This window comes from Elgaria multicarinata, chromosome 2, assembly GCF_023053635.1.
Source record: "Elgaria multicarinata webbii isolate HBS135686 ecotype San Diego chromosome 2, rElgMul1.1.pri, whole genome shotgun sequence".
NCBI lineage: Eukaryota > Metazoa > Chordata > Lepidosauria > Squamata > Anguidae > Elgaria > Elgaria multicarinata.
In genome coordinates this window covers 179,034,092-179,043,137 of record NC_086172.1, presented here as the reverse complement: position 1 = coordinate 179,043,137, position 9,046 = coordinate 179,034,092, and positions in this window count along the sequence as shown.

The window sequence follows — 9,046 nt, the reverse complement described above, 5'->3', positions numbered from 1 at the left end:
ATCCAGCACGGCAGTTCTTGTGTTCTTACGTTCTTATTGCAATTTCCATTGTTTTATCCTAGGGTGACCGTATTGAAAGGAGGACCGGGCTCCTGTATCTTTAACAGTTGCATAGAAAAGGGAATTTCAGCAGGTGTCCTTTGTATATATGGAGAACCTGGTGAAATTCCCTCTTCATCACAACCCTTGGTCTGATCCAGCATCAGGGCACTTCTTATGTTTAGGATATGAATTATTATTTTCTCCACCCTCTAAAATACACTTTTCCCTGCTATCCACACACACACACACACACACACACACACCACAACATTTTCTCTGATGCTGCCACTGATGTCTCTTTGGTTGTGCGAAGCATCCACCTCGCTTACAAGGTCTGTGCAGTCTTGTTCTTTATGTTGGCAACAGGACCCTGGCTAGTATCCTTGGATGTCCGGGGGCTAAGTCACTGCAATTTGGGCCACATCCTGTCCTGCCTGCTGTGGTGAAAGCTGAAAGAGACAGAAGTGGTTCCTCCATTATTTTCAGGGACATTCTTTGATTTTACACAATGCAGCTGGCGAGGGTGAAATTTCAAGGTGAAGAAGCTCGGGTGTGGGTGTTGTAACCCCAGAGGTTGCATTGCGTATATAACAAACAACAACACATTCCTTTAAAAGAGTCAAGGAACTATATGTAACATAGTTTTACTTTCAGTATCAGAGGCAGTACATTAGTTGCTGGGGAACATGGGTGGGAGAGTCTGTTGCACCCGTTCCTGGTGCAACACACGTGAGGTCCTGGTTCCTCTCTATTCGGCCCTGGTTGGGACTCATCTAGAGTATTGCGTCCAGTTCTGGGCTCCACAATTCAAGAAGGACGCAGACAAGCTGGAGCGTGTTCAGAGGAGGGCAACCAGGATGATCAGGGGTCTGGAAACAAAGCCCTATGAAGAGAGACTGAAAGAACTGGGCCTGTTTAGCCTGGAGAAGAGAAGATGGAGGGGAGACATGATAGCACTCTTCAACTACGTAAAAGGTTGTCCCACAGAGGAGGGCCAGGATCTCTTCTCGATCCTCCCAGAGTGCAGGACACGGAATAACGGGCTCAAGTTAAAGGAACCAGATTCCGGCTGGACGTCAGGAAAAACTTCCTGACTGTTAGAGCAGTACGACAATGGAACCAGTTCCCTAGGGAGGTTGTGGGCTCTCCCACACTAGAGGCCTTCAAGAGGCAGCTGGACAACCATCTGTCAGGGATGCTGTAGGGTGGATTCCTGCATTGAGCAGGGGGTTGGACTCGATGGCCTTGCAGGCCCCTTCCAACTCTGCTATTCTATGATTCTATGATGCTGGTTGACAGCTGGTTGGCCACTGTTTGAACAGAGTGCTGAACCAGATGGAGTCCTGGCCTAATCCAGCAGGGCCCTTCTTAACAACAGTTAAGAGATTACTGGCTATCGTCTTGCTAGGACATGTGGGGTTGATGTTGCATTGGGACTGAAATTGTACTGTCTGAATATTTGCATGTTTCTTTTCTATCTGGTTCACCTGTTAAATACAATGGAGTTATTTATTTAATTTTTATCCTGCCTTTCTGCCAGTTTTTAAAAGAAATAAATTTATTTTATTTTAAATATTGTTAAGCTGCCTTTCAGGTTGGGAGTCCTGAAATTAGTGTTCAGAATGGCTAAAATCCAGATTGAAACACATCTTCGTTAAAGTGCAACATAAGCGGAACCGCCCTGAGATCCCTGTGAGGTGGGGCGGGATATAAATGTTGAAATAAATAAGTAAATAAAAACAAATGCAATGAAATGAAACTTCAACAGTAAGAGTTTATTATGAAAGGCGCTGTCAGGATTGTCTCACCCAGTGGAAAAGGATCCTGGAAGGCTGTCAGAAAGATGCAAGGAGAACTGTGCTAGGTCAGATCAAAGGTCCATCTAGTTCAGCATCTGGTTTCAGGGACCCTCCATCTTCTCTTCTCCAGGCTAAACAGGCCCATTTCTTTCAGTCTCTCTTCATAGGGCTTTGTTTCCAGACCCCTGATCATCCTGGTTGCCCTCCTCTGGACACGCTCCAGCTTGTCTTCGTCCTTCTTGAATTGTGGAGCCCAGAACTGGACGCAATACTCTAGATGAGGCCTAACCAGGGCCGAATAGAGAGGAACCAGGACCTCACGCGATTTGGAAGCTATACTTCTATTAATGCAGCCCCAAATAGTATTTGCCTTTTTTGCAGCCGTGTCTCACTGTTGGCTCATATTCAGCTTGTGATGTACAACAATTCCAAGAACCTTCTCATTTTTAGTATTGCATGAGCTGAATAGATATGATGTAGACGCCTGCCTGAAGCAAAGCAAGGCTCTGGTTGATTTCTGGATGGGAGGCAACCTGGGGACCCTAGGTCAGCCACCTTGAGCTCCCTCCTGGATGCAAAGGAAGATACAAATGTACGAAATAATAATTAAAACAATGCCTTGAAGAAGCACACAACCAGGATAGTCTTCTGTTGTTCTTTTCTTGGTATTCAGCAGCAGGCTGTCTCTGAACCAAGAGCTTCCATATAGGCTGGAAGCATCTGATAATTCCATTTATTGGTCTAATCCAGGGGTGGGCAGAAAATAGATCTCCAGATGTTTCAGACTTCAACTCCCAGGTTCCCTGACCATTGGCCATGTTGGCAAGGGCTTCTGGGAGTTGAAGTCTAAAACGTTTAGAGATCTCTACCTTCTGCCCACCCTTGGTCTAACCTCACTTTAACACTGTCCAAGTTCATTGGCCAAAGCTTCCTTCTTTTGGAAGCTGTGGCCAACACATCTGGCTGGGGTGATGGGAGTTGTAGTCCAACACATCTGGAGGGCACCAGGTTAGGGAAGGCTGGGCCATCACAACATCTTGTGATGGATTCAACAATGTCCTACTTGCCAGGGAAACAGGAATGACGAAATAAGAGTATTGTCTTGAGTTGCAAAAAGGATGGCAAAGCACCTGGAAGTCACACCTTCTCTGTCTTCTCTGCAGACACACCTTGTAGAATACACAAATGAGGGTGCAAACGGGCACCATCTGTTAGAGACATGCAGTCACCAGGGGAATAGTTCTATTTCCATACATTTCAGCAGGACACGCTGCGGAGGAATTACCTGCTGGGTTGCGCCCTAAGAGTACAAACGTACACTTAATTTATTTTATTAAGCTGCCATATATACTACAACGTTGCCCTTTTAAAAAATACATCCAAAATGAGGGAAGAAGCTGGAGTTTAAGATCAATCCTACTTTAATTGTGTGCATGTCCAAGAAACGAAAACTCATCTTCAAGGCACAGAATGCAACCAAAGAGAAAACAAAGAAGAAATTGAACACACATATTCATTTCCTGAAGAACATGTCGTTTGTTATTTTGAGCCTTTGCTGGCTCCAGTCCTGCTCAGTGATTTAAAATTGTGGGGATTCACAAACTTCAGGAAGTCCCAGGCAGTAATCCATGGCAGTCATCCCCTGTTACAACAGAGAGGCATAAATACGTCAGCACTGAACAGCAGCCTGGAGCCCCCAATCCAGACCAGGACTATGGCACACACAGGTTTGTTTGTTTTTCAATAAATCTTTCTCCCATGTCATTTTCCTGATAAAAATACCTCCCATGAAGCTACATCTTGCCTGGTTCAGAAAAAAAGAATGTACAGTGACTTCTCTAAACAGCCAGCGTAGTGTTAGTGGTTAGAACTTTGGTCTGGGGCACAGGAGATCCGGGTTCTAGTCCCTACTCAGCCATGAAGTTCAGTGGGTGACTTTGGACCAGTCACTGGTTCACAGCTTAATCTACCTCTCAGGGTCATTGTGCAGATAAAATAGAAAGGAGGAGGAGGAACGTGTTCAGAGGAGGGCAACCAGGATGATCAGGGGTCTGGAAACAAGGCCCTATGAAGAGAGACTGAAAGAACTGGGCATGTTTAGCCTGGAGAAGAGAAGATTGAGGGGAGACCTGATAGCACTCTTCAAATACTTCAAAGGTTGTCCCACAGAGGAGGGCCAGGATCTTTTCTCAATCCTCCCAGAGTGCAGGACACAGAATAACAGGCTCAAGTTAAAGGAAGCCAGATTCCAGCTGGACATCAGGAAAAACGTCCTCACTGTTAGAGCAGTTACCTAGGGAGGTTGTGGGCTCTCCCACACTAGAGGCATTCAAGAGGCAGCTGGACAACTATCTGTCAGGGATGCTTTAGGGTGGATTCCTGCATTGAGCAAGGGGTTGGACTCAATGGCCTTAGAGGCCCTTTCCAACTCTACTATTGTATGATTCTATGATTCATGTGTGTTGCTTTGGGCTCCTTGGAGGAAAGGCAAGATATAAATGTAACACATTAGTAAAAGTAAATAAGTTAAGTAAAGTGTTTCCAACTCCATCAAGTAAATCTGCTGTGTCAATGTACTGTGTGATCTAGACACGCCCAATGCAGAGATTGTCAGACTGACCTATCTCCAGTGGAGGCTGATCAGAAGGAGAGCATGAATCATGCAGAATGCTTTGGGCTCACAGGAAACCCAAGAAGATTATTGAATGGATTATTTTCCTCCGGGCCCATGAGCAGTGATCCAGTGGCACGCAGTTCCAGGCCGACTGGTCTAACCATTTTCACTTTGGGGAGTTAAATTAAGATGGGGGCAGGAAGAGAAACTGAGTACAGCAAACGGTGTTCAGAGGAGGGCAATGAGGATGATCAGGGGTCTGGAAACAAAGCCCTATGAAGAGAGACTGAAAGAACTGGGCTTGTTTAGCCTGGAGAAGAGAAGATTGAGGGGAGACATGATAGCACTCCTCAAGGACTTGAAAGGTTGTCACACAGAGGAGGGCCAGGATCTCTTCTCGATCCTCCCAGAGTGCAGGACACAGATTAATGGGCTCAAGCTACAGGAAGCCAGATTCCAGCTGGACATCAGGAAAAACTTCCTGACTTTTAGGGTAGCACAACAAATGGAACTAGTGACTTAGGGAGGTTGTGGGCTCTCCCACACTAGAGGCCTTCAAGAGGCAGCTGGACAACTATCTGTCAGGGATGCTTTAAGGTGGATTCCTGCATTGAGCAGAGGGTTGAACTCAATGGCCTTATAGGCCCCTTCTAACGCTACTATTCTATGATTCTAGGGTTGTGGTGGGACCGAAACCAGGAATTTTCTGGTTCACAGTTCACATGCTTGGTCAATTACGGCTGTGAGGCTGCAGCTACCGAAATGGATTCATACATCATGAACCGGAGCCGGGGTTGAATAACAGGCTAGCCAAGGTGGGAGAGCTTGACACCGTATCATTAAGGACAGTCCTTCCCAATTAGGGTAACCATATGGAAAGGAGGACAGGACTCCTGTATCTTTAACAGTTGTATTGAAAAGGGAATTTCAGCAGGGGTCATTTGTATGCATGCAGCACCTAGTGAAATTAGCTTGTGCTGGATGGGGTTACACTTCCCCTGAAGACACGGGTCCTCAGCTTGGGTGTACTTCTGGATTCAGCCCTGAGCCTGGATGCCCAGGTTTCGGCGAAGGCCAGGAGTGCATTTGCAGTTCAAGCTAGTGCGCCAGCTGTGCCCGTTCCTACAGATGTCAGACCTGGCCACAGTGATACATGCCGTAGTTACATCCCGATTGGATTACTGTAACGCGCTCTACGTGGGGCTGCCTTTAAAGAATGTTCAGAAACTCCAGTTGGTTCAAAGAGCTGCAGCCAGAGCGTTGACCGGGGCTGGTTACAGGGAGTATACAACTCCCCTGTTAAAACAGCTCCACTGGCTTCCAGTCCGTTTCTGGGCACAATTCAAAGTGCTGGTTATGACCTATAAATCCCTATATGGCTGGGGTCCAGGTCATTTGAAAGACCGTATTTTCCCTTATGAGCCTGCCCGTGCTTTGAGATCTTCTGGAGAAGCCCTTCTTTCAGTCCCACCTTCTTCACAGGCACGCTTGGTGGGAACATGCGAGAGGGCCTTCTCGGTGGCTGCTCCGGTGCTCTGGAACTCTCTTTCCGGGGAAGCTAGGTTGGCTCCCTCCTTGATGGGCTTTCGGAAGCAGGCTAAAACTTTTTTGTTCCAGCAGGCCTTTGGAGAATAATCTGGCCCTCCATCTATGTTAATATCTTATAATTTTGTTGTGTATTTTAAACGTTTATGTCCCCCCCTCTAATGTATGTTTTAAACTTTGTAAGGCCACCTTGAGGCCCAGCATTGGGCAAAAGGTGGGATATTATTATTATTATTATTATTATTATTAATAATAATAATAATAACAATAATAATAAATTCCCTCTTCATCACAACAGTTAAAGCTGCAGGAGCAGCTAGTGTGACCAGATACAAAAAAGGGCAGGGCTCTTGCAGCTGTGACAAAGAGGAGCCCTGTCCTTTCCATATGGTCACCCTGCATAAATGTTCAGCATGAAGGACAATTAGAAGTTTTTGCTGTATTTCCTCATTAGTGAAATACTGCCACCTGTAGGACAAAATTAGTAATAGTTAGGAAATATCTATCAAACTATCTAAGGCGCAACCTAGCCGCAGTTCTGCTGTCCCATCGATCCCAATGGGATCCGTTTAAGCCTGTGCTTAACTCCGTTGGATGTCAAGTCTGCTGTGAAGATAAGAATAGAAAAGCTCAGAGAGGAAGCTTAACCGAAGAAAACCGTGTGGTCTGTGACTCATCAGCGGTGCACATCAGTAAAACTGAAAGGTGCAGGAGAAGCATCTTCTATTCAAAGGGAGGAGGACTCTTGTTCCGGGGGAATCCCTGAACTGTGCTCTGGGCGAGCCATTCAGTCTTCCTGTCACGATTCTTAAGAATAGATGTATGCAAGTCCCACCCTCGTCATGATTTTCGGTTCAAATACAGCCACGGCCAAAAAGAACGTGGCAGGAGCAGGGCAGGCGTCAAAGGCCCGCACGGCCGGGCACTTGTGTGAGGGCCCACACCCCAGAAGGACCCACAGGGAAGAGTATCTTGGAGCTATTGCTCCTCTTCACCACAGCAATTGGCGCGTTTGCCTGCCTCTTGTAGGGTGACCCTATGGAAAGGAGGACAGGGCTCCTGTATCTTTAACAGTTGCATAGAAAAGGGAATTTAAGCAGGTGTCATTTGTGTGTATATATATATATGGAGAACCTGGTGAAACGTCCTCTTCATCACCACAGTTAAAGCTGCAGGAGTGATCAGATTTAAAAGAGGGCAGGGCTCCTGCAGCTTTAACTGGTGTGATGAAGAGGAAATTTCACCAGGTTCCCCATATATATATATATACAAAGGACACTTGCTGAAACTCCCTTTTCTATGCAACTGTTAAACTATTTTTTGGTAGGTATTTTTATTAAAAAGGGGGGAAACCCCATACCATTTGGCTTCTGGGAAATGTGTGTCATGCCCACTCACAACCACCATGGCAGCCATTTTGGGAGTGGGTGACCTCTCCCCTGTTGGCATCCACTTTGTGAAAGCACTCTTTCAAAATTACAAACATGCCCACCAACCCAAAAATGTTGGGGACCGCACTGAGTGGCGGCAGCTGATCCCTCTAGACCAGCCTTCCTCAACCTGGGGCGCTCCAGATGTGTTGGACTACAACTCCCAGAATGCCCCAGCCAGGTTGAGGAAGGCTGCTCTAGACCCACCTGCTCTATGAGGTCCTTCAGATGGGGAACGCCAAAGATGGACCTGGAGACCTTCGACCTGCAAGTCATGCGCTCCATGTGCTGATTCATCATGGACTTTTCCAGGAGGGTGTGTAATAAGCCATCGGGTGTATCTAAAAATGTCCCCTGGATTGTCGCCCAGGCAAACAGGGATGTAATGGTCTATTGATTCTGTCACCCTTGCTTATTGTCCCTGCTACCGTGGTCTGTGAGAATTTTTCCACACTTCCTGCTCCTTTTGCTGAACGCAATGTTGTTGTTGTTTCAAAAGAAACATAAATCCACTCTTTAGCAATTGACTTCTCCGCGGCCACAGGCCAAACTTGGGATGGTACCCAGCAGTGTGCTAACATTCCTCCAAGGCCTTTAAAACAGGAAACCCTGCTTCCAGAGAGGCAAAGTCTACCAACGACATACACTAGCCTCTCCCTTTGACCATGGCTGCTGGGGATGATGGGAGTTGTACTCCAAGACAGCTAGAGGTAACAAAATAGGGGACGTCTGATACAGACTACTTACCGAGCTGTTGGATTTATCCTTTCGTTGTTCCCATTTAATCATAGAATTATAGAATAGCAGAGTTGGAAGGGCCCTACAAGGCCATCGAGTCCAACCCCCTGCTCAATGCAGGAATCCACCCTAAAGCATCCCTGACAGATGGTTGTCCAGCTGCTTCTTGAACGACTCTAGTGTGGGAGAGCCCACAACCTCCCTAGGTAACTGGTTCCATTGTTGTACTGCTCTAACAGTCAGGAAGTTTTTCCTGATGTCCAGCTGGAATCTGGCTTCCTTTAACTTGAGCCCATTATTCCGTGTCCTGCACTCTGAGAGGATCGAGAAGAGATCCTGGCCCTCCTCTGTGTGACAACCTTTCAAGTATTTGAATAGTGCTATCCTGTCTCCCCTCAATCTTCTCTTCTCCAGGCTAAACATGCCCAGTTCTTTCAGTCTCTCTTTATAGGGCTTTGTTTCCAGACCCCTGATCACCCTGGTTGCCCTCCTCTGAACACGCTCCAGCTTGTCTGCATCCTTCTTGAATTGTGGAGCCCAGAACTGGACGTAATGCTCTAGATGAGGCCTAATCGAGGCCGAATAGAGAGGAACCAGTACCTCGCGTGATTTGGAAGCTATACTTCTATTAATGCAGCCCAAAATAGCATTTGCCTTTCTTGCAGCCATATCGCACTGTTGGCTCATATTCAGCTTGCGATCTACAACAATTCCATGATCCTACTCGTTTGTAGTATTGCTGAGCCAAGTATCCCCCATCTTGTAACTGTGCATTTGGTTTCTATTTCCTAAATGTAGAACTTGGCATTTATCCCTATTAAATTTCAATATTTCAGTTATCTTTCTATTGCAAGCATCAGTGAAGATACTTTCCCAAA